This window comes from Delphinapterus leucas, chromosome 13, assembly GCF_059928025.1.
Source record: "Delphinapterus leucas isolate spDelLeu-1000000601 "Yukka" chromosome 13, BTC_Dleu_Yukka2, whole genome shotgun sequence".
NCBI lineage: Eukaryota > Metazoa > Chordata > Mammalia > Artiodactyla > Monodontidae > Delphinapterus > Delphinapterus leucas.
Genome location: NC_143141.1, coordinates 75,636,900 through 75,662,144, shown reverse-complemented (window position 1 = coordinate 75,662,144; position 25,245 = coordinate 75,636,900). Strand labels below are relative to the sequence as shown.

General features: G+C 37.5%; 1 protein-coding gene across 11 annotated transcripts in view; it reads left to right on the top strand.

The window, feature by feature from the left end:
• The window catches only part of NCOA1 (nuclear receptor coactivator 1), a 366,103-nt gene that overhangs the window by 13,883 nt on the left and 326,975 nt on the right, over positions 1-25,245 (top strand). For 10 of the 11 annotated variants that reach the window (XM_089922464.1, XM_022574322.2, XM_089922461.1 and 7 more), the window contains exon 2: positions 18,286-18,396. The gene's annotated coding sequence lies outside the window, so the exon portion shown is untranslated. The remainder of the gene's footprint in view (positions 1-18,285; positions 18,397-25,245) is intronic. The other variant, XM_089922452.1, reaches the window with a different exon arrangement.

Below are 25,245 nucleotides of genomic sequence, written 5' to 3'. Positions count from 1 at the left end.
TCCAGTCTAAGTAAACTACATTCTAATCATAATTTGATTCCCTATGTAGTTCACCCCACAGGGAAAAAAATGTGCTGGTCATGCTTAGAATACTATTCTGGCCCATGTGACTGTGATAATTCTCAGCACAAATTAATACATTATCCGAGTTTGTTCGTCAACCTCTGTAAATTTGGTTAATGTGAGGGATGATCCCGAATGGGCTGACAAATGGGCTTTTGAAGCCAGCAAGACTGAGAGCCAAGGAACCTCACCAAAGAGTATGGCCTTTAGACTCTTGGAGGGCGGAGGATGTGTCCAACTCATCTCTATCCCCAGCTTGTAGCACAGGGCCTGGCACCCAGTAGAAACTGTGTTCATTTATCTGAACGAGATACTCCTTAATGTTAAAGCCTATTTTATAATTGCAATCTCATTTTATAATTACTGAAAAGTATAATTCACCAATCAGAAATTTTTTTAAAACTTTAAAAAATTTACTTTGGTAATATACATTTTGAAGAAAATATATAAAATAGATATAAGTGAAAAGAAAAAGACTAACCATCCAAATTCAATTACTTGGAGAAAGCCATTGTTAACATTTTGTTGTATACCCTTTCAGACATTTTTTATGCATAAAGTACATATATGTTTAAATAGCTATATTCTTACAAAACTGGTATCTTACCATAATGCAGTTTTGTAGCTTGCCTTTTTTTTTTTAATTAAACTATATGGTGAAAAATCTTCCTGTCAATAAATAGTCTATGGAGTCATTTTTAATGACTGCATAGTATATTCCTTACTATATGGATGTACCATAACTTAAACATTCTCCTATTGTTTATCATTTAAGTTCTGCCCATTTCTTTGTTATTATAAACAACACACTAAAGAACACATTATTTCTTTAGAATAAATTCCTGGAAGTGATATTGATAAGTTAAAGTGTATGCATGTTTTAAAGCTTTAGATGTATAGCCAAATTGTCCTCTAGAAAAACTGCTTTAAATTATTCATTCACTAGCAGTGTTTGAGAGGGCCCATTTTCCTACCTTAGGCTTTCTACAACTTAGTATCACTTGACAGCCCTGGAGCTTAGGGCCACTACACAACCCACAGGATCCTTAACAACTAATTGGAACCCTAGATGCAGCTTTTCCAGTCAGCCTCACCATGCTCCTCAATCCCAGCCCTTGTCCCTCCAAATCTAACTCTAGCATCCCCCTTCCTTTCTCCCTCCCTCCTTCCTTTTTCCCTTCCTCACTCCCCACTCCCCTCTTTCCTCCCTTCCTCCCTTCCTTCCTTCCTGTCTTGAAGTTCCTTCAGGGAAGCTGTGAATGGGCTCTGAGGATGATCACCAGACAAAATACAGGATGCCCAGTTAAATTCGAATGTTAGGCAAACAACGAATATTGCCTGAACATAGTATAAATAGTTTTTCTACTAAAAAAAATTATTATATATTGTTATCTGAAATTCACATTAAACTGGGCAACCTGTATTTTCATTTGCTAAATCTGGCAAACCTACCTGAGTGTTCTTTAATCTAATACCATCTGCCGTAAATCTAGTAAAATTCCTCAAAATAGCTGATATTTGGATGCTTCTCTTCTCTGCCTCAATGCTGACACAGATTATTCCTTACTTTACATTTCTTCGGTCATTTTTTGGGGGGGAGGGGAAAGGGTAAGGAAAGGAATCAACCATGTCTTCTCAATCTGCCATCTTTTCCCAGAAGTATAAAAGTTTTATGAAAAATGAAACAAAACAGTGAATTTGAAGGCTATAAAGTTAGGAGAACATTCATGACTTATCATTTGGATAAATTGGTTACAAAGGATGCGTTATGATCTCATTTCAGTTTAAAATATACTACTTTTGTTTTAAATTTTATTGAAGTATAGTTGATTTACAGTGTTGTGTTAATTTCTGCCATACAGCAAAGTGACTCAGTTATACATATATATATTCTTTTTCATATTCTTTTCCATTATGGTTTATCACAGGATATTGAATATAGTTTCAGGTGCTATACAGTAGGACCTTGTTGTTTATCCATCCTATATATAATAGTTTGCATCTGCTAATTGCAAACTCCCAACCCTTCCCTCCCCCACCCCGTTCCCCCTTGGCAACCACAGATCTTCTCTATGTCTGTGAGTCTGCAGTTTTGTAGATATGTTCACTTGTGTCATATTTTAGATTCCACATATAAGTGATATCATTTGGTATTTATCTTTCTCTTTCTGACTTACTTCGCTTAGTATGATAATCTCTAGGTCCATCCATGTTGCTGCAAATGGCATTATTTCTTTTTAATGGCTGAGTAATATTCCATTGTGTGTGTGTGTGTGTGTGTGTGTATATATATATATATGTATGTATATATATATATATATATATATATGTATGTATACCACATCTTCTTTATCCATTCATCTGTTGATGGGCATTTAGGTTGTTTCCATGTCTTGGCTATTGTAAATAGTGCTGCTATGAACATAGGGGTGCCTGTATCTAAAATATACTACTTTTAGGGACTTCCCTGGTGGTCCAGTGATTAAGACTTTGCCTTCCAATGCAGGGGGTGTAGGTTCAATCCCTGGTCGGGGAGCTAAGATCCCACATGCCTCATGGCCCAAAATCCAAAACATAAAACAGAAGCAATATTGTAACAAATTCAGTAAAAACTTCTAAAAAAATGGTCCACATCAAAAAGAAGTCTTTTAAAAAATACTACTTTTAAATTATAGTAAAAAAAATAATTTTTAATAAGATTCTAAACTCAGACTTCAATTATATTCCTCGTTCTGCCTTTCCAGCAGTTTTACCTTGGACAAGTTATTTAACCTTTCTAAATCTTTTTCTCATCTTTAAAGGGGGCATACATTCTTCTTTGTAAGTTTGTTTGAAGTAGTGAGATAACAAGCATGGCACTCTGGCATATCCTAGGCCTTTTCTACCTGTACACTGAGTGAGAAAGCACACACAGGACAGTCTTGATGATTGGATTACCCTGTTCAATTTTTGTTTTTTATGACACATTCTAGGGAGTCTTAGATTAAATTTAGCAATATTATTCAATCTAGTTTTGGGTCTGGAAAAATAAAGAGGCTTTAATATTTAGATACATTCTTTCTAAGTCAAAATGTATGTGTGTGTGTGTATTTACTATATATTCAGTTATATATATATCATGAAGATTAGTTGTGTGTGTAAAAGATTTTTGGATTCTTATCTCCAAATACTCCACCAGCCACCTAGATGGACACCCCACTAGATTGCTGAGAAAAATATATGAATGGAGGATAAGGACATTATTTTTTTTGCAGGCTGGGAATTTGGCCTAATTTCCAGCCTAATCTTCTGCTAAACCAGGCAGGACTTCACGAACAAGGCCTGGGTAAAAAGCAGGCCTCTCAGGTCTTGTGCCCTCAGGGTCACACTTGATCTTATCCCAGGAAGAGTGAAAAAAAGAATGGAAAAGGAAACCAAGAGAAAAAGAGCCCCTGCTCCATAAACCCTGACAAAGACTCTCCTTGACCAAAGCCGAGGCTCCTCTGAGAACCTCTTCTCAACTAGGCCTCAAACTTGGCCTTCCCCACAAGCCCAGGCCTGCGTAGCCCAGTTTTAGCAAGAATCCTGCCAAGTCAGTTTAGAGAGACTCTCTCACCCTTGATATCTGATAACTCAATATCTGATCAGGTTCTTCACCTGTACCTTTGATGTCTAAGTCCTTGGCCAGCCTTCAGCAAGAATCCCACTAAGTTGGTTTAGCAAGATCCTGACCCTTGATTTCTCCTCTTAATAATGTTCCATCCACTGAATTTTCTATCCACTGCCCTCCCCTCTCTGCTCCTTGGCTGTAAATCCCCATTTGTTATTATATTCAGAGTTGAGACTGATCTGTCTCCCCATTGGGATAGTCTTGACACCTACTGCAAAGTCTTCCTTACCATTTAAACAAGTGTCAGAATAACTTTTTCCAGCTTTATTGAGATATAAATGACATACACCATTGTGTAGATTTAAGGTGTACAACATAATGATTTGATACACGAATACATTGTGAAATGATTACCACAATAAGGTTAATCTCAGATAGTCCTGATACTTTTTAGGGGAGGGGTGTGCTGAGAACTTTGGAGATGTATTCTCTTAGCAACTTTGAAGTATACAATACAGTATTGTTAGAATAATTTTTTCTTTAACAATCCTGGCAAATCCAGCCAAGGCTACCTCAGAGCACCGCTTTTTTTTTTTTAATTAATTTATTTATTTTTGGCTGCATTGGGTCTTTGTTGCTGCACGCGGGCTTTCTCTAGTTGTGGCATGCGGGGGCTACTCTTCGTTGCGGTGTGCGGGCTTCTCATTGTGGTGGCTTCTCTTGTTGCAGAGCACAGGTTCTAGGCACGTGGGCTTCAGTAGTTGTGGCACGTGGGGTCAGGAGTTGTGGCTCGCAGGCTCTAGAGAGCAGGCTCAGTCGTTGTGGTGCACGGGCTTAGTTGCTCTGCGGCATGTGGGATCTTCCCTGACCAGGGATCAAACCTGTGTCCCCTGCATTGGCAGGTGGATTCTCAACCACTGCACGACCAGGGAAGTCCCAGAGCACCACTTTTTAAGATGCAAAGATTTAAATAGGAGCCAGGAGGAAAGGACATTCCACATGTAAGCAAGTGCTTTTAATCTTTTGGATCCTTACATTCTTTGCTCCATACCTAGTAATAAAGCCCCCAAACGTCCTTGACCTGTATCAGATTTCCTCCCCCAGGGAATGGAGCTGTGTGTGGAAATCCTTGGGCTCCCCCTAACGGGTAAAGTGTGCATCCAAACAGTGACTGGCAGATTTTGTGTGTGTGTGTGTGTGTGTGTGTGTGTGTGTGTGGTGGGTGTTGGGGGTGGGTTTGTTGTTGCCTCTGTTGTTTACTGTTAAAGTCAGGAAACCTAGGGTGTTGCTTTCCCTCTCCAAGGAGCTTAGCAGAGTATCAGAAATGTCCTGTCTGCACCTGCATGCAGCTGATTCTTCAGTCCTTGCTAGTTCTCCACTTGGGACTCATGAAGTGGGTAGTTCAGTCCTTTTACAGGTGTTCCTTTGATTTTCTACCCAGGGAGCCAGAGAGCTAGTTCAGGACATATCATGTGCAACCCAAGTGTTTTTCCAAGTATGGACCAGCTGCATAAGGATACCCTAGAGTGTTTTTTAAAAATGAAGACTTCTGCGTCCCACCCCAAACCTTCTGAATCAGAATTTCTGGGGCTGGGTGTTGGGGAGGAGGGCAGGGAAGGTGAGGCAATTCTTACACACACTGAGGTTTGAAGATCAGTGCTATACACTACTTGAGAAGGCATTCCCCTATTCTACGTCTCATTTAAAATTATGCTGGGGCTTCCCTGGTGGCGCAGTGGTTAGGAATCTGTCTGCCAGTGCAGGGGACATGGGTTGGAGCCCTGGTCTGGGAAGATCCCACATGCCACGGAGCAACTAAGCCTGTGCGCCACAACTACTGAGCCTGCACTCTAGAACCCGCGAGCCACAACTACTGAGCCCACATGCCACAACTACTGAAGCCTGTGCGCCAGACCCTGTGCTCCACAACAAGAGAAGCCACCACGATGAGAAGCCCGCGCACTGCAACGAAGAGTAGCCCCCACTCGCTGCAACTAGAGAACGCCTGTGCGCAGCAACGAAGACCCAATGCAGCCAAAAATAAATAAATAAAATAAATAAATTTTTTAAAAATTATGAAAAAAAGTAAAATTATGCTGTATGATGCTGTAATCAGACTCCTCAGGGTTAAATATACAGTGAGCACAATATAATAATATTGCATGCTAGTTTTTTACCCTGAAAAGAGAACACAGCAAACACCCTTCCCTTATTCAGTCTCTTGAATTTAAATTCTCAAATATGGGGAGGGGGAAGGGTAAGCTGTGACAAAGCGAGAGAGACATGGACATATATACACTACCAAACGTAAGGTAGATAGCTAGTGGGAAGCAGCCATATAGCACAGGGAGATCAGCTCGGTGCTTTGTGACCGCCTGGAGGGGTGGGATAGGGAGGGTGGGAGGGAGGGAGACGCAAGAGGGAAGACATATGGGAACATATGTATATGTATAACTGATTCACTTTGTTATAAAGCAGAAACTAACACACCATTGTAAAGCAATTATACTCCAATAAAGATGTAAAAAAAAAATAAATAAATAAATTCTCAAATATGTAGAAAATGCTTTCCTCTTCCCTTTTTAAACCTTATTTTGTTCAGTCTAGATAAAGGAGTCTCATTCACTCCTTCAGCTGTGGCAAAGTTGGGTTAATTCAGTCCAAGTCTCAAGTGTTCCAGGGAGCTATGAGGAACAGCCCTTCTCACCAAATTTAGGAAGCGTAACTAACTGTGCATAAATATGATTGCTTAAAATCTAACCATAGTTTCTCTTTAGAAGGATAGTTAAAATGCAAATTCATAAGTTTCACTCTAAAAATTCTGGTTTGGTAGATCTTGGTTGGAGCCAGGAATCTGCATTTTACCAAGTATCCTAAGGTAACTCTGATGCCGGTGATCCTCCGACTATATTTTAAGAAACTCTACCTTGTATGCCAGAGTTTTCCAAACAAGTATAGTATTGCCAGAATATTTTACAACCAACTCCTATGTAAATCTTATAAATTATAGTTCTAATCAAATATTTAATGTTAATCTGGAGAAAAGCAGTAGACTTGGGATAATAAATAATGGCACAGAGACCATAATTTCACCCTTTTCTCTATTTTACATAGGTTTTACTTTTATCATGGTAAAATATACACAACATAATATTTGCCATTTTAACCATTTTAAAGTACAATTCAGTGGCATTACATTCTCAGTGTTGTGCAATCACCACCACAATCTATTTTCAAAACTTTTTCATTACCTCGAACAAAAAATCTGTACCCGTTATGCAATAACTCATTATCCTCCCCATTCCCTCAGACCCTGGTAGTTTCTAATCTACTTTCTGTCTCTGAATTTGCTTATTCTAGGTATTTCATATAAGTGGAATCATTCAGCATTTTTCTTTTGTGGCTGGCTTATTTTACTTAGCATAATGTTTTCAAGGTTCTTTCATGTTGAAGCATGTATCAGAACGTCATTCATTTTCATGGCTAAATAATATACATATATATATATATCACAATTTGTTTATCCTTTCATCTATTGATGGATATTTAGGTTGTTTCCACCTTGTGGCTATTGTGAATAATGCTGCAGTGAACACTGGCATACTAGAATCTGTTTGAGTCCCTGTTTTCAGTTCTTTTGAGTATATAACCAAAAGTAGAACTACAGGGTCATATAACTTTTTGAGGACCAGCAAACTTTTTTCACAATGACTGCACCATTTTACACTCCCACCAGCAATGTAAAGGAGTGCCAATTTCTCCACATTCTTGCCAACACTTGTCATTTTCTCTTTTTTTGATAGTTACCATCCTAGTGGATGTGATGTAATATCTCATTGTAGTTTTCATTTGCATTTCCCTAATGATTAGTGATGTCGAGCATCTTTTCATGTGCTTTGGCCATTTGTATATGTTCTTTGGAGAAATGTCTATGCAAGGCCTGTGCCCATGTTTGAATTGGGGTTTTTGTTTTTGTCATCGTTGAGTTTTAGGAGTTCTGTATATATTCTGGATATTAATCCCTTATCAGATGTAGTTTTGCAAATATTTTCCCTCATTCTGTGGGTTGCCTTTTAACTGTGTTGATATTGTCTTTCGATACACAACATTTTAAAATTTTCATAAAATCCAATTTGTCTATTTTTTATTTTGCTGCCTTTGTTGTCATAGCCAATAAATCACTGCCAAATTCAATATTGTGAAGCTTTTGCCTGTTCCCTTCTAAGAGTTTTATAGTCTGATGTCTTACATTTGTGTCTTTCACTCATTTTGAGTTAATTTTTGTATATGGTGTTAAGTACAGTTTCAACTTCATTCTTTTGCATGTGGGTGTCCAGTTATTCCCAGCACAATTTGTTGAAAAGACTGTCTTTCCCCATTAAATGGTCTTGGCACCCTTGTCAAAAATCACTTGATCTTATAAGTGAGGATTATTTCTGGGCTCTCTATTCAATTCCATTGGTCTTTATGCAGTACCACATTATTTTGATTACTGTAGCTTTGTAGTATGTTTCAAAATCATGATTTGTGAATCTTTCAGCTTTATTCTTTTTCAAGATTTCTTTGGTTATGTAGGGTCCTTGAGATTCCAAATGAATTTTAGGATGGGTTTTTTTAACAATAATATTTTTATTTATAATGATCACATAAATGTCCATCCACTGATAGGGAGAGATGTTTATGATCTATTAATTGAGAAGAGCAGAATACAGAAAAGTATTTGTAACATGATCCAATTTTGTTTCTGAATTGATGGTTGGAAAGAGAACTATAAAGCCTGAAATGTAGGATGGGTTTTTTTATTTTGCAGAAAAAATGTCATTGGGATTTTGATAGGGATGGCACTGAATCTATAGATCACTTTGGGTAATATTGACATTTTAACAATATTAAGTCTTCCAATCCATGAACATAGGTTATTTCCATTTATTTACGTCTTTAATTTCTTTCAGTAATGTTTTGTGGTGTTCATTGTACAAGTCTTTCACCTCCTTGGTTAAGTTAGTTTCTAAGTATTTTATTCTTTTTGATGCTATTGTAAATGGGATTGTTTGTGGGGTTTTTTTTTCAGATTGTTCATTGTTAGCATATAGAAATGCAACTGATTTTTGTGTGTTGACATTGTATCCTGCTACTTTGTTGAATTTGTTTATTAATTATTAACAGTTTCTTTGTGGAGTCTTTAGGGTTTCTACATATAAGATCATATCATCTGCAAAGAGATAATTTTACTTCTTCCTTTCCAGTATGGATGCCTTTCATTTCTTCTTGCCTAATTCCTCTGGCTAGAACTTCCAGTACTATGTTGAACAGAAATGGCAAAAGCAGTTGTCTTTGTCTTTTTCCTGGTCTTAAAGGAAAAACTTTCAGTCTTTCACCGTTAAGTATAATATTCACTATGTGTTTTCATATGTGGTTTTTATTATGTGAAGTTAATTTCCTTTTATTCCTAGTTCATTGAGTGTTTTTATCATGAAAGGGTATTGAATTTTGTCAAATGCTTTTTCTGCATCAATTGAGATGCTTATGTGACTTTTCTTCTTCATTCTGTTAATATGGTGTATTACACTAATTGATTTTCATATGTTGAAACATCTTTGCATTGCAGGAATAAATTCCACTTAGTCATGGTGTATAATCCTTTTGATACTTTGCTGAATTTGGTTTGCTAGTATTTTGTTGAGAATATTTGTTCATAAGGGATATTGGTCTATAGTTTTATTTTTTTGCAGTGTCTGTCTGGCTTTGGTATCTGGGTAATGCTGACCTCATAGAATGAGTTAGGAAGTTTTCCTTCATCTTCAGTTTTTTGCAAAAGTTTGAGAAGTATTGGTATTAATTCTTCTTTAAATGTTTGGTAGAATTCACCAATGAAACCGTCCGGTCTAGGGCTTTTCTTTGTCAGATATTTGATTACTGATTCACCATCCTTACTGTAGGTCTATTCAGATTTTCTATTTCATTGTGATTTAGTCTTGTTTGATTTGTGTTTGTAGGAATTGGTCCATATCATTTAGGTTATCCAAATTGTTGGCATACAGTTGCTCATAGTGTTCCCTTATAATCCTTTTTATTTCTGTAGAATTGATGATATTCCCATTTTCATTTCAGATTTTAGTCGTTTCAATCTTCTTTTTTTCTTAGTCCATTAGCTAATGGTTTGCCAATTTTGTTGAGTTTTGAAAGGACGAACTTTTATTTTCATTAATTTTCTCTATTTTTCTAGTCTTCATTTACCTTTGCTCTAAATCTTTGTTATTTCCTTTCTTCTTCTAGCTTAGGATTTAGTTCTTCTTTTTCTAGTTCCTTAAATTGTAAAGTTAGGTTACTGATTTGAGGTCTTGTTTTTTTTCTCCTTTAGCAGTGCTTTCACTACATCTTATAAGTTTTGGTATGTTGTGTTTTTATTGTCATTCTTTTCTAAGTATTTTCTAATTTCCCTTGTGATTTCTTCTTTGTTATCTTGGCTGTTTAAGAGTGTATTATTTAATTTCCACAAATTTGTGAACTTTTCAGTTTTATTTTTGATAATCCTATTATAGTTAGAAAAGATACTTTATATGATACCAATCTTTTTAAATCTATTGAGACTTAATTTGTAATCTAACATAAAAAAATCCACTTTCCACTTGTCCCTTCAGACCTACGGGTGGAGATAGCCCCCCTGTACTTCACCATCCCTCACTGGTTCTTTTAATCCTGCCCACACCTCTGTAAATAGTTTCCTTATCAAATTCTATTCAATTCTCCTTTGAGTGTGCCAGTCTGTTTTCTGCCAGAACTCTGACAGCTTCATCACTGTTCATGTTCTCCCTTTACTGTGTTTATTCATTTCAAGAATTTAATCTCATTTTAGCAGAGTTTCTAGAAGCAACAGAAATAAGTGCCGTATGTTCACTCTGCTGTATTTAACTGTTAACTATCCTTTCCCCACTATCTTTTCCTATGCAGAAGTATCTGACTCTATTTTCTTTGATATACTAATTTCTCTCCAGTACCCAAAGCAGAAGACTGGAGGCCTTAATCTATGGTTAAATTGAAAAGACAGGTCCCAATTCAGGGACAAGCACAGTGGTAGGCAAAGCAGAAGCACCATACTGTAAAGAGGGACAAAGTCCATATGGTGAAGGATGACCCTCCACTCATTCTCTTGAGTTTCTCAACTCCAAAAAAAGCTGAAAGCCAGAAGGCCCATAGCTCTGTTCCCATGTACCCACCAATCAGAAGGTTCAAGGTTTTTTCCCTGGAGAAAGCGAATAGCTCTAAAGAAAATTTTAAAATGCATGCTCAGTCATTCCACAGTGAACCTTACCAGGCAAAAGTCTGGCACACTTACTCTAATCTTTTTTTTTTAATTAATTTATATTTTAAAAATTTATTTTATTAAAGTATAGTTGATTTATAATGTGTTAATTTCTACTGTATAGCAGAGTGATTCAGTTATATATATATATATATATATATATATATATATATATATATATATACATTCTTTTCCGTATTCTTATCCATTATGGTTTATCACAGGATACTGAATATAGTTCCATGTGCTATACAGTAGGACCTTTTTGTTTATCCATTCTCTATATAGTAGTTTTCATCTGCTAATCCCAAACTCCCAATCCATCCCTCCCCCATCCCCTCTCCCCTTGGCAACCACAAATCTGTTCCTCTATGTCTGTGAGTCTGTTTCTGTTTCATAGATAAGTTCATTTGTGTCATATTTTAGATTTCACATACAAGTGATATCATATGGTATATGTCTTTCTCTTTCTGACTTACTTCACTTAGTATGATAAATCTCTAGGTCCATCCATGTTGCAAGACCCAGCTCTACCCACAAGAGAGCAGGCACCAGTCCCTCCCACCAGGAAGCCTACACAAGCCCCTGGACCAACCTCACCCACCAGGGAGCTGACACCAGAAACAAGAGGAACTACAATCCTACAGCCTGTGGAAAGGAGGCCATAAACACAGAAAGTTAGACAAAATGAGATGACAGAGAAATATATTGCAAACGAAGGAACAAGATAAAAACCCACAAGAACAACTAAATGAAGAGAAGATAGGCAACGTACCTAAAAAAGAATTCAGAGTAATGATAGTAAAGATGATCCAAAATCTCAGAAAAAGAGTGGAGGCACAGACTGAGAAGATACAAGAAATGTTTAACAAGGAGCTAGAAGATTTAAAGAACAAACAAACAGGGATGAACACTACAATAACTGAAATGAAAAATACACTAGAGGGAATCAATAGCAAAATAACTGAGGCAGAAGAACGAATAACTGAGCTGGAAGACAGAGTGTTGAAAATCACTGCCACAGAACAGAATAAAGAAAAAATAATGAAAAGAAATGAGGACAATCTCAGAGACCTCTGGGACAATATTAAATGCACCAACATTCTCATTATAGGGGTCCCAGAAGGAGAAGAGAAAGAGAAAGGGCCTGAGAAAATATTTGAAGATGTTATAGCTGAAAACTTCCCTAACATGAGAAAGGAAACACTCAAGTCCAGGAAGTACAGAGAATCCCATACAGGATACTCAAATCTTTGAATCAGTGTTTTAGTGCCTTATTTAAAAATATGAATGGACAATAAAAGTGTACTAGGTATTTGAAAAAGACTTAAGAGAGACAAAGACAACCAAAAATAAATGCACAAACAAGCCATAGCGAAAATTCAAAGAAAGGAGAAGGAAGTCAGGACTCAGAAAACAAACAAAACAAAACAAGAACATTGAATTCGTCTGGAGAAAAAAATGAAGCAGTGCTTTAAAATTCTGAAGAAAAATGATTTCCAATCTAAAATTCTATACCGAGGCATATTATCACTCTAATAAGAAGGGTAAAATAATGACACTTTTATTCAGGAACACTGAATGATGTGAAAAAGGAAGAAGCCAAGAAAGAGAAAGACACTGGATCCAGGAAACAGAAGATCTAACGTATAAGCAAGGGGAAAAGAATTCCCAGGATTTTAGTGATGGGAAGTTTCAGGATGACAGCTGGGCAGTAGGCCTAGTGAGTGACCAGTACAGTTAAGAGAATGAAGGCAGAGGGCTCCAAGAAGGATACTTCCAGGGAGAAAACTACTTCTAGATTATCTGATGTATTTTAATGTATTCAGGGGACTTCCCTGGTGGTCCAGTGGTTAACACTCTGTGCTTCCACTTCAGGGGGCATGGGTTCGATCCCTTGTCAGGGAACTAAGATCCCACAAGCCACACGGCCACAACTAAATAAATTAATGTATTCAGAAATGATTTTTAGTTCTATTGGATAGTTTGGAGTTGAATTAGTGATTTTGACTTGGGAAATAAGCAAACAAGTAACCAAAAGACCCTGAGGCAATTATCAATACCAGGAAGAACATAAAGTTGTTCAAGTATGAAATGTTATCATAGTATACACTATCACACAGCTGTGAATAATAGAAAGTAATCATAATAATATAAATAATAAACATTTATTTAAACAAAAATGCCAGTGTAACTAATTTGGTAAATGGGAATGAGGAAGTATATGTGAGCAAATATATTTGAGGGAGATGACTTAAGAGAACTAAATCTTCATTTACCATAACAGCAAGTCAATAGGTAATAGCTAACATAAAAAAATAAAGAAATGACAATGTAAGCACATAATTTATATAAATGGAGTTAAAACCAGAAGAAAGAACCAAAAAAATTTAAAGAAATTGCTTAAGAGGAGTGGGAATTTGGGAATAAAGCTCAAAGGGGCAGACTTCTGCTATTTTCCACTGTAAACTCACAGTTCTCTTTAATTTTTTTAAACAGATACATGGGTTGGTCTCATAAAAACAAAAAATGAGAAGAAAAACAGGGGACTTCCCTGGTGGTACAGTGGTAAAGAATCCGCCTCACAATGCAGGGGATGCAGGTTCGATCCCTGGTCAGAGATCAAAGATCCCATATGCCGCGGGGCAGCTAAGCCAGTGTGCCACAACTACTGAGCTTGCGTGTCTCAACGAGAGCCCACGTGCCTCAAACTACAAACCCCATGTGCCCTGGAGCCTGCGCACCACAACCAGAGAAGAGAAAAGCCTGCACGCCACAACTAGAGAGGACCCTGAGCTCCACAATGAAGAGCTCTCGCACTGCAACGAAAGATCCCACATGCCTCAATGAAGATCCCATGTGCCACAACTAAGACCCAACGCAGGCAAAAATAATAAATAAAAGAAAGAAAGAAAAGAAAAAAAGAAAAGATAAACATATCACATAGGTCAGGGGACCCCAACCCCCAGGCCATGGACTGGTACCAGGCTGCAGCCTGTTAGGAACTGGGCCGCACAGCAGGAGGTGAGCGGCAGGTGAGCGAGGGAAGCTTCATCTGCTGCTCCCCATCACTCCCCATCGCTCGCATTACCACCTGAACCATCCCCTGCCCCCCCAGCCCGTGCATGGAAAGATTGTCTTCCATGAAACCAGTCCCTGGTGCCAAGAAGGTTGGGGACTGCTGACATAGGTGGTCTGAGGACCTGAATAATAGTCACATAGCAATATTTCTCTATCTCTTCTCCCCACCTCTGTTCCTTGTAAAGAGTTCTTGGAATCTATGTGGTATTTCACAAGTGTTCTGTGAATTTGTTCTCTTGGCTGCCTTGAAGTTTCTGTTCTTGCTGTCTTTTTTCAAAGGCCAACTAAAGGCCACACCCCTGCTGGCTGCTGACTCTTACTGATCTCTGTTCCCAGGCTGCCGATTCCCAGTGTCAAATTGTTGATGTTTGTGCCAGCAATACTTCTACTTGTCACTGCTGAAGCTGCTGGCTCCAAGGCTGTCAACATTTTACACCCTACTCACCCCACACACTTGTGTTTTCCTAAATGGGAGAAATTTCTCTCAATTTGCAAAATCAGGAATCAGTATTCTCTCTTGAGTATCTGCTTTTATCTTTTATCTTATGAATACTGTGGACATGCAACTGACTTTTCTTTTTGGGGGCTGGCTTCTAGGAAAGTTCTTAGCTAAATCTACTTGTAATTCTAGAGGGTGGAGAGGATCTTATGGTTTGTATGTTTGTTTATTACTTTTAAGTGACTTTTGGACTTTGTTTTAATCTTACGTTTTCACTTTTATTCATTCATTCATTCATTCAATACTGTATTTATTTTGGTAAGGTGACTAATATCCTTTTTTTTGGAAATGAGAATATATAAAAAATGGAATAAATAAGTGACAAAAATTTTTAGATTTAAAAAATTTCCTCATATTAAAATCTCTTTATCTTAGGAATCAGGACTGAATGCATGGTAGCGCTCTTGATTACTGTAGCTTTATAGCAAATCTTGAGATTGAATAGTGCATTTCCTTCAAATTCTTCTATTTCAACATTGGTTTCGTCATTTTAGTTCCTTTGTCTTTCCAATAAGTTTTAGAATTGGCTTGTCTATATTTATAAAAACTTCCGCTGGAATTTTTTAAATAACACCTTTACTGAGATATAATTCACACATTATAAAATTCAACCTTTTAAAGTGTACATTTCAGTGGCTTTTTATATAGTCACAGAATTGTGTAACCATCATCACTATCTAATTCCAGAATATTTTTATCACCTGAGAAAGAAAGCCCATACCCATTAGAAGTCACTCATTCAATCAGTTGAAGACCTTAGGAAAAAAAAGCTTGAGTCCCTGGAGGAAGAGAGAACTCTGCCTTGGACTCAAGCCTACAACATCAGCTCTTCTCTGAATGTCTAGCCTGCTGGCCACTTTTGAACTTGCCAGGCCCCACAGTCGTGTGAGCCAGTTCCTACTCTGGAGAGCCCTGACTAATACAGATTTTGAAATCATACAATATGTGCCTTTTCTGTCTGGCTTTTTCAGTTAGTGTAATATTTTCAAGGTTCATCCATGTTCTAGCATGAATCCGTTCTTCATTCCTTTTTATGGCTGAATAATATTCTATTGTATAGATATATCACATTTTGTTTATCCATTCACCAGTTGATGGGCATTTGGGTTGTTCCCACTTCTGTCGATTATGAATAATGATGCTGTGAACGTTTGTGTACAAGTTTTTGTGGGGGTAGGTTTCAGTTCTCTTGGATTTCTCTTCAACATGTGGCCACACCATCTTACATTCCTCTCAGCATTGTATAAGTGTTCTAATTTCTCCACATCCTCGCCAATACTTCTCCACATCCTCGCCAAAAAGTGCCTCTCTTTTTTATTATTGCCATCAATAAGGGGGTGTGAAGTGGTATCTCATTGTGATTTTTATTTGCATTTCCTTGATGGCTAGTGATGTTGAGAATTTTTCCTATTTATGTTTAGAGTCATCAAAGGACTGATTCATGCATTCTGTCCATTTTATAGCTGCATTCAGTGGGAAAGATTGGAAATATGCTTACTTCATTTTACCTGAAAACAGAAACTTGTTAGTTTTCGATTCTTAGAACAAGAGTATCTTTACATTTTCTAATTATTATTGCTGGTGAATATAAATACAATTGATTTTTTGATGTTCACGTGATTTCCTGCAAACTTGCTAAACTCTCTTTAATTCTAGTGTTTTATCATCTACAGATAACGAAGTTTTGTTTCTGTCTTTCCAATCTTTATTTGTTTATTTATTTTACACGACTGTATTAGCTAAGAACTCCAGAACAAAAAGGTAAATTAGAAATGATGATATGACAACCCTATTTTCTTCCTGGCCAGCCCCCACCTTGAATCATCTTGTTAGCATAAACTACCTAGGGGCCCACCATGGGTCACCTTGTTAGCATAAATGTCAGGTGTGGTCCAAGGGACCCACCATGAATAACAGAGACACTTTTGCCACTTGGAAAATTCCAAGAGTGTAGAGGTTATCTCCCAGAGCTAGGACAAAGGCCAGACCTCTCTATGGAGGTCAAATTCTTTACTACACAGTGGTATGAGGATTAAATAAATAATTACATGTAAAGCTCTTAAAATATGACCTGGAACATAGTAAATTCTCAATAACTGTTAGTTACTACTATTACTATTACTGTTGTTATTAATCCTTGCCTCTTTTATTTTTGGTCTTTGACTTCTAAGAGAGCCTTGTTACCATTTTAACTTTTACTTTTGTCTATCCAACAGCCTTTGCTTTCCTAGTTTCCCTTCCTCTTACATCTCACATAAGGAGGACATTGCTTGACCAAGAGAGGGAAGGAAAGTGTAGAAATCAAGCTAATGTCTTTCTCCCTTCTCCCAACAATCCCTGCCTCTTCCATTCTAAACCAGCATCCTCCTTCCCTTCTTAACAGCTCTCTTTCCTTCACTCCTAAATTGGAAGATCTTGACACCGTGAACCCAAATTCTTGCATAACAATATGCTGGTCCTGGTCCCCACTTTAAACAAGCTCCATCCTGTCTCCATAACTCCCATGTATCTGCTTCATCTACCTGTTTAGACCCTCTAGGATCTGATTTTGCAATGAAAAGTTTAGAGATTATTACCAATAGTCTCTCAACATCTTACCAATAAACAGAACACAGGAAACATTATTAACAAACTTAGCAAAATTTTCTTACTAAAGAATTCTCCTGCTAAAACTCAGGCATGCTAACTTATATATGAAGAGCAAAGCTTTAATGATGTAAGCTCATGTTAATTTTTTGAATAAACTGGTCTTACCCCTTGCCATTGCACCTGAGAAATGGTGTTTCCATATTTTTTTAACTTATGTTACTTAACAAAATGCCTTCATTAAAAACTGAAGGTCCTGGGCTTCCCTGGTTGATGCAGTGGTTGAGAGTCCGCCTGCCGATGCAGGGGACACGGGTTCGTGCCCCGGTCTGGGAAGATCCCACATGCTGCGGAGCGGCTGGGCCCGTGAGCCATGGCCGCTGAGCCTGTGCGTCCAGAGCCTGGGCTCCGCAACGGGAGAGGCCACAACAGTGAGAGGCCCGCATACTGCAAAAAGAAAAGAAAAAAAAAAAAAAAAATGAAGGTCCTAGTAGAGAAATCCTATGTGACACAAACCAGTTGCATGAGATTTACCTTATCGCTAGTTCACTTATCAAATGTTCTTTTCCAAGGGGCTGGAACTTCTAGTGCATAATTGGTTTTGGTTAAGAAAATCAGAATTCTGAATTAAAATGATTCCAAGTTGAAATAGAAAATAACTGTTTTTGGTTGTTTAAACAATCATTTCAAGGATTAAGTGACATTAGAGATCATTTAATCCAACTCCTGCCTTTTAAATATAAGGCAACTATCCAAGAATAAACAAAGTTCCATGCTGTGTTTTATGTTTTGAAGCTGTCAGAACCTCTTAAAAAATTAACCACTGCAGGGGGGAGACAGCAGAGGATTTGCTTCTTCAAATGTTGGAAATCACACCATGATTTTCCTATTGTTTTGGGAACAACTACTTGGAAATATTTCAAGGAGTTCATTTTAAGTTCAATCACATCTAAAGTGATGGAATTTATTATAATTTATTAGTCACTGAATATCCATGTGCTCTCATGCATTTCCCAGCTCCCTTGTAGTTAAGTGGGTCTATGTGACTAGTTATGACAAATGAGATGTGAGTGGAAGTGACATGTGTCACTTCTGGGACAAAGTGTAGAGAAAAGAGCACTTGTTAGTTCTTGATGCCTCTCTCTTTTCCTGCCATTACAACAGTAGAAGCTAAATGTCGAGATGGTGTAACCAAAAGATGGGAATAGCCTGGATGTCAGGTGTGCTTAGAAGGGAGATGCCCAGAGGAGCCACGGTACCTGCAGCTCACTTCATGTAAGTGAAAAATAAACGTTAATGGGTTAAACCAATAAAAGTTTGGGATTATTTAATTCTGCAGCATAACTAATCTATCCTGGTTAACACATTAGCAATACTATCTTACATTAGCTATGTTTTAAACTTGCCATAATTATCTGAAACATAATTTATAATCTTTGACATTCATACAGATTTGAAACCTTAATATTTGTATGTATCTCTTATTTTTAAAAATGATGGCAAACGAATTCTTATTTTTTCATGTTGAATGAGAAGAGAGCCCAATAGAAGTCTATATCACCTATGATTAATATAAAACATGGTCAAATTTAATATTATTTAACATCTTGATTAAATCTGAATAATTAGGTAACCAAACAAATTTTTATTTAGTTTATAAGGCTGCAATTTGCTATATATATCAGCACAGACTAAGCCATTTTGGAGGACAGCACAAAAGTTCTTTTAGGACTACATGATATATTTTTCCTTTAATGTTTTCCTTTAATTTCCTTAAAGAGATGGACGGGTTAATTTTAATTTGTTTCCACAAAATTGAGAGCCAAAAGTTAGGTAATTTGCTCTAAGCCATACAAATGAATGGAGAAGGTAATACCAGAACCCAACTTTCATTGTTTCCACTCAGTATATGCTTCCTCAAAAAGATACAGGATGGTAAGTAGGAAGAGATGAAAAAGTAGAGGGTACACTTCTACTTCCAGGAATGATGAGTTAAGTAATTTAGACAAATCCTCCATTGAAGACAGCTAGAATGCTGAACAAGATATAACATCATCTTTCTAGAAATAGCAAATTAACAAATAGTGAGAAATTCCTAGGCTAAGATCCTGGAGAAGAGGAAAATCCGCAGAGATGTGCCTGGAAGTGGTGCCATTTTGTTCTGAGGATGTTTAGTAATACAGAACAGGGAGTTGAGAGACCTAACCGCCTTTGGGGCTAGGAAGACAAAAGTTGGAGTCCATGGCCCACCACAGTAAGGGCCCTGCACCTTGAGTTGAGACTACAAGGACGGACACTAGAAATAAGGGTGAATTGTACTGCAGTCTGCTCTTGAGTCATCTGTGCAGCCCAGAAAATGTCAATCTGTGAAATTGGATTAGGGTAATCTTGGATTGTTTGTGCCTCCAACTGCCTGGCAGAAGCAATGAAAATTCTCTTTGGAGAAAGAGAACATCACTGCAGGCCTCAAATTATTTTTACAAATAATTAAAAATAAAATTGTCAGGACACAGTAAAAAAGAATCAGGTATACAAGATGAAAAATGCCATGAACAAGAAAAATAAAATATAACAGACTACTAAAACAGATCCTCAAGGATTCCAGATACAGATTGTAAAGCAGCTATGCTTATCAAAGTGAAGTAGATAAAAGGGAAGCTTGAATATTTTAGTAGAAAACTGTACAGAATTTTTAAAAAGTAACACATCAGAGTTGAAAAAGAACCAAATAGAATTTCTAATAGTAAAAAATAGAGTAACCTAAATGAAATCAGCGAATGCATTTAAGGACAAATTAGATACAGTTAAGAAAGAATTAGTGTACATGAAGACAAAAGAAACCACACAGAATGAAGCACAAAGAGAAAAAACAATGGCAGAAGAAAAGAGAGCAGAATGAAAATGTCTAACTTGTTTAACTGGAGTTTTAAAAGAAGTAAAAGGCAATGGGACAGAAGCAACATTTAATGAGATAATGGCTGGGAATCTTTCAGCTCTAGACCTCAACCTACGAATTCAAGAAGCCTGGTGAATCACAAGAAGACTTGTAAAAAGAAAGCCACACATAGTCACATCATAGGGAAACCAGGAAAACCAAAGGCAAAGAGAAACTATTAAGAGCAGCTTAAGTTGCTGCTCTTAATAGCAGCAAACTTAAGACAGTTGACTGTCAAAGAAGCAATAGTTAGACTGATTGCTGAATTCTTAGCAGCAATCACTGAAGCCAAAAGATTGAGTAATGATACCTTTAATGTGCTGAGCTAAACAGCTGCCAACCCAGAATTATATACCTAGTGAAAATATCCCTAAAATGCTGTGTGAAAATAGCCTCAAGTCAGTAATTAAGTTTTCCCTCTGGTACCTGCTGCAAGTACACACCTGTGTGTACTGCTCTTCTTGTTCTTACTCACCTCCGACCTATAAGCTCTGTGCTCTTTGTAACTCTGCAAGGAGCTGCGAGAGAGGTGAGAACAGGAGTGAGGTAGGAAGGCAAGATGGGGAGTTAGAAAGTTCTTACTTGGCTAACATTTTTGTAAGATGGCTTCACATCCTCTAGGGCCAGTAAATGTTTGAAAACTGGCTCTCCCACAGGCAATTTCCAGAATTCCTCATAAATATTGAGTTGTCCATATTTTTCTTACTGCTTTGTAAGTTTTTTATACATTCTGGATACAAGCCTCTTTTCAGTAATATATGGTACAAATATAATTTCCCATTCTGTGGCTTACCTTTCCATTCTCTTAATGGTGTCTTTTGGTAAATAGAAGTTATTACTTTTAACAAAGCTTAATTTATCATTCTTTTCCTTCTGGTGAGTGGATATTTTCTTATTTGCAAAGAAGTTCCCCTTTGTCTCTTTTAATAGCAAGGCCAACCCTTTTTCCTCAGTAGCATAAAACCCAAATTTAACTGCGTGATGTTGAACAGAACTTGGTAGCCTAACCAACAGCCATTTCCCATTTCTTCCCTGCTTACAAAACAGAATTGGTGGGAGAAGAGATTAGGGGAAACGTGTACCCTAAAAACATAGGTTGTTTGGTCAAAGCACCCCACACCTGACCCACTGAATCATAATTCTGGGACTAGAGTTTGGATGTGTGCAATTTTAAAAAGTTCCCCCAGATGTTTTGGTTGTATCTTAATAAAGATTACAAAGAAAAATAAAAACCCTCAAGTTTCAGGAATGTGATGGAAGGAAGGAGAGAATTTCATGCAGAGGTTGGAAAATAGACAGTCCAGGGAGGATAAAGATTAAGAAGGGCACAAACTTCCAGCTCTAAGATGAATAAGCTCTGAGGATCTAATGTACAGTGTGGTGACTATAATTAACGGTACTGTATTATACACTTGAAAGTTGTTGAGAGTGGATCTTAAATGTTCTCAGCACACACACAAAAAGATAATTATGTGAGGGAATGGTGTTGTTAACTAACCTTATTGTGGTAATCATTTTGCAATATATACATGTATTAAATCATCACGTTGTACACCTTAAATTTTCTTGTTATATGTCAATAGTATCTCAATATAAAGCTGGGGGAAAAAATGCAAGGCATATGCAAAAACTGACAAAGTTATGGGCTACAAATATACCAATGGTACCAAGGAATTCAAATTTTAATTTTGTAGGCATTTATACAAGAATGAGGATTCTAAAAAATACATGGAGATTCTTTGCACGTTTGCAGAAAAATTATCTAATTTAAAAAAGATTAAGAAAAATGTGTTGGATTTAGTTTGAATCTTCAGTCATTAGTAAACTAAGAACACTTTTAGTATAGAGGTGTGGTATAGAATTTGGGTTACATGATGTTAAAGATAGGGAATAAGGAGTCAGAAAGCAAAGAACAGGTATATATTAAATATTTAAGCAGAGAAGATGGTAATAAAATGTTTTGCAGAGTCGTACACAAAACATTTTTCAGTTTTAAGATTTGAGATCCAGGGGAATTCCCTGGAGGTCTAGTGGTTAGGACCTGGGCCCTTTGGTTTGGGAACTAAGATTCTGCAGGATGTGTGACATGTGGCGCAGCCAAAAAAAGAAAAAAGAAAAAGAAAGAAAAAAAGGCTTGAGATCCAAGACCATTAAAATCCTTGAATCTTAGAGCTGAGAGGAACCTTAAAGGTCATCTAGTCGAATTCCGTTTGATACTTAAGTTTTCTTTACAAAGTCCTGTCATTCTGTCTATACTCAAGCTCTTTTGTCGGGGAGGTCTGCAGTATCTCCGCATGGCTTTGAGTGAGGGTTTTTCCTTGTCCACTTTCCTTCTCAAAGTTTACTGATTGTCATATTTGAAACAGGAGGACAGGTGTCAGCTGTGACGGAATGTCATCTCAGTAATTTATTTAATAGCTTTCCAAAGGAAATGATAAAAAAAAAGGGTCTGGCTTGAATTTTATTTTCCAAGGGCGAACACTGGATCAAACTTAAATAAATAGGACAGTGTAAGAAATAGTGGTTCGTCAAGAATGAAGTTTTGAAGGTCAGTCCTTTGTTTTATTTATGTATTTATTTAGTCCTTTGTTTTAGACTTTGTGAGGAAAATTTAACTGTGTGGTATTTATTATGGCAATCCCGAGTCAGAAATTTGAGGAGGAGCCATATCATTTAGGAATGACTTTGGCTGAAAGAAACAGAATATCCGACTAAAACTGCTCAAACCACATGACCCATAATATGCCACTTAAGAAAACGTGTGAAAACAGGTGATGACTGGGGTGCTCAGCAGCTGGATGACGGTCGGGCACAAGGGCTGTTCCCTTGTCCTGCCCGTTCTGGCCACCAGATGGCGCAGCTGCTCTACACAGTGTATCCTCAGAGCGCCGAGTCCCAAGCAGGAAGGAAGGAGACAAGCAAAAGGGCTTTCTCTTTCTCTTAAATCTCCCTAAGCAGGAAGAAACATTGAGGCTCCCAGCAAACGTCTTGGGCCTGAATTTGACCTCATGCCCATCGCTAGACTCACAAAAGGGAAGTGAGAGTGACATGATTGGCTCAGGCTCTGAAAATGGGCACATCATTGCCCAATCGAAATAGGGCTTTTATTTTATGTATGTAATTATTATTATTATTATTAAGCCAGAAAGAAGTGGGCAATAGCTGCTGGGTAGGCTACTAATAGCCTTGCCAGAGGAGCTCAGGAGAAATTATACACACTAAATCCACCTGGCCCTGTGCCAAGGCAGGATAATGCCTCTTCAGAAACTAGTAAAATGTTTTTCTTCCTCTGATAATTATTCATTCTCTTCAGTGACTTAGAAAAACTTTTTGGACTACATTTCTTGCCATTAAGTACTTGAAGAATATAGAAACGGACTGTAAAACTATTTTTAAAAGTCACTCTGCTTCTAACCCAAACTTCTTACTCTAGCTCTTAGCACTACACAAGTTGTACAAATCACCTCCAGTTTACATATTATAGAAGAGCCTTACATGGAAAAGAATAAATCATTTTCAAATTAGATATTCCATCTAGAACTGAGTAGCTGATTCCCAGCACTGTCTTTTATTTCTGACATGCTTTTACATGAGAGTAATCTTCTACTTGCAGTAATTCTCAGGATAAAATTTTCTTCTCAAAGCTCATTTTACGAAGTGTTTTTTGTTTTTTTTAGTTTTGAAGAATAAAGCAATTATTCTTGAGTCTTGAAATTGCACATCAAGTCCAGGAACATGAATTATTCTTTGTTTTTGAAATTGCATATCAAGTCCAGAAACACTGACTTTTTAATTTAAAATATTAATGTCAAGTGATGGCTGTAAACATCTCGTATTTTCACCCTCATTCTCTCGGTGTGCCTCTCTTTCTCGGTAGATCCTCATTCCTACTGGATTTCCATTGCACACCAATTATCTCAGGCTACTGCTGTTTACTGACAGCTGTTCTCTGCCCACCATGCAGCCACCCTTCTGCTGGTAACTGGACTCTCATTCCCATCTGTGGAAATCCCTGCCTCCCCAGTGTGGTTGCTTTGCTGTGGCTTCACCCCTGGCTCAGGCACAGAGCTTGCGATCTAAATCAATCCAAATATTGCATTCCCCTGGCCAGACTGATTCAGAATCAATGAGAAGTAATGATACTTTTGCTGGGACTTCTGGGAGAGAGATTCATTCTCTGTCCTGCTAGATTTTTATGTTTAATGCAAGGCTCAGAGTTGCTGTAGCCATCTTGACATCTTAAGGGGGAACCCTGTGAGAACTGACCTGTGAAGAGAGAGAGAGCTGAGAGAGAGAGAGAGGCACCCTGGTGATACTTTTCAGCCTTCAATCCAAGACAGCAGCGTAGAAGCAAGCCCTATTCCTGGACTGTTCAGTTACATAATCAAGTAAGTTCCTGTTTTGTTTAAGCCAGTATTTGGATCAGATCTTTTCTCACTTGCTGTCAAAAGAGATCTAACCTGCTATCAAAAGCTATACAAATGTTCAGAATCTCTTATGACCAAGAAGTGTCCTCAGATACTGAACATGTCATAAAAATTAATATGGAAAATACTTGTTAGGGAATAAATGCACTTATAACTTGTTATGTCTAATATTTTTGCTGTCTTTTCTCCAAATAATAATGTTCACTCATCATACAATACAATATAGAAGAATTTGAATTAGTATTCTCCATTTTACATACTTAATATATTCTTTCTTTTTTTGTTGTTGTTTTCTATAAATTTATGTATTTATTTAATTTTGGCTGCGTTGAGTCTTCTTTGCTGCATGCGGGCTTTCTCTAGTTGCGGTGAGCCGGGGCTACTCTTCGTTGCAATGCGCAGGCTTCTCATTGCGGTGGCTTCTCTTGTTGCAGAGCACGGGCTCTAGAGTGCAGGCTCAGTAGTTGTGGCGCATGGGCTTAGTTGCTCCGCGGCATGTGGCATCTTCCCGGACCAAGGCTCGAGCCCGTGGTCCCAGCATTGGCAGGCGGATTCTTAACCACGGCGCCACGGGGGAAGTCCCTCATTCTCTTTAAAGGCAATATAGAATTTCTTGTGAGGCAACTGACATTAACTTTTTTCATTAAAAAAATTAAGGTATAACTTATGTACAGCAAATTTTACCCTTTTTAGTATACGGTTCTACAAGTTTTGACTAACACATATCTTCCTTTGTCATTTTGATAGATACTGCCAAGTAGC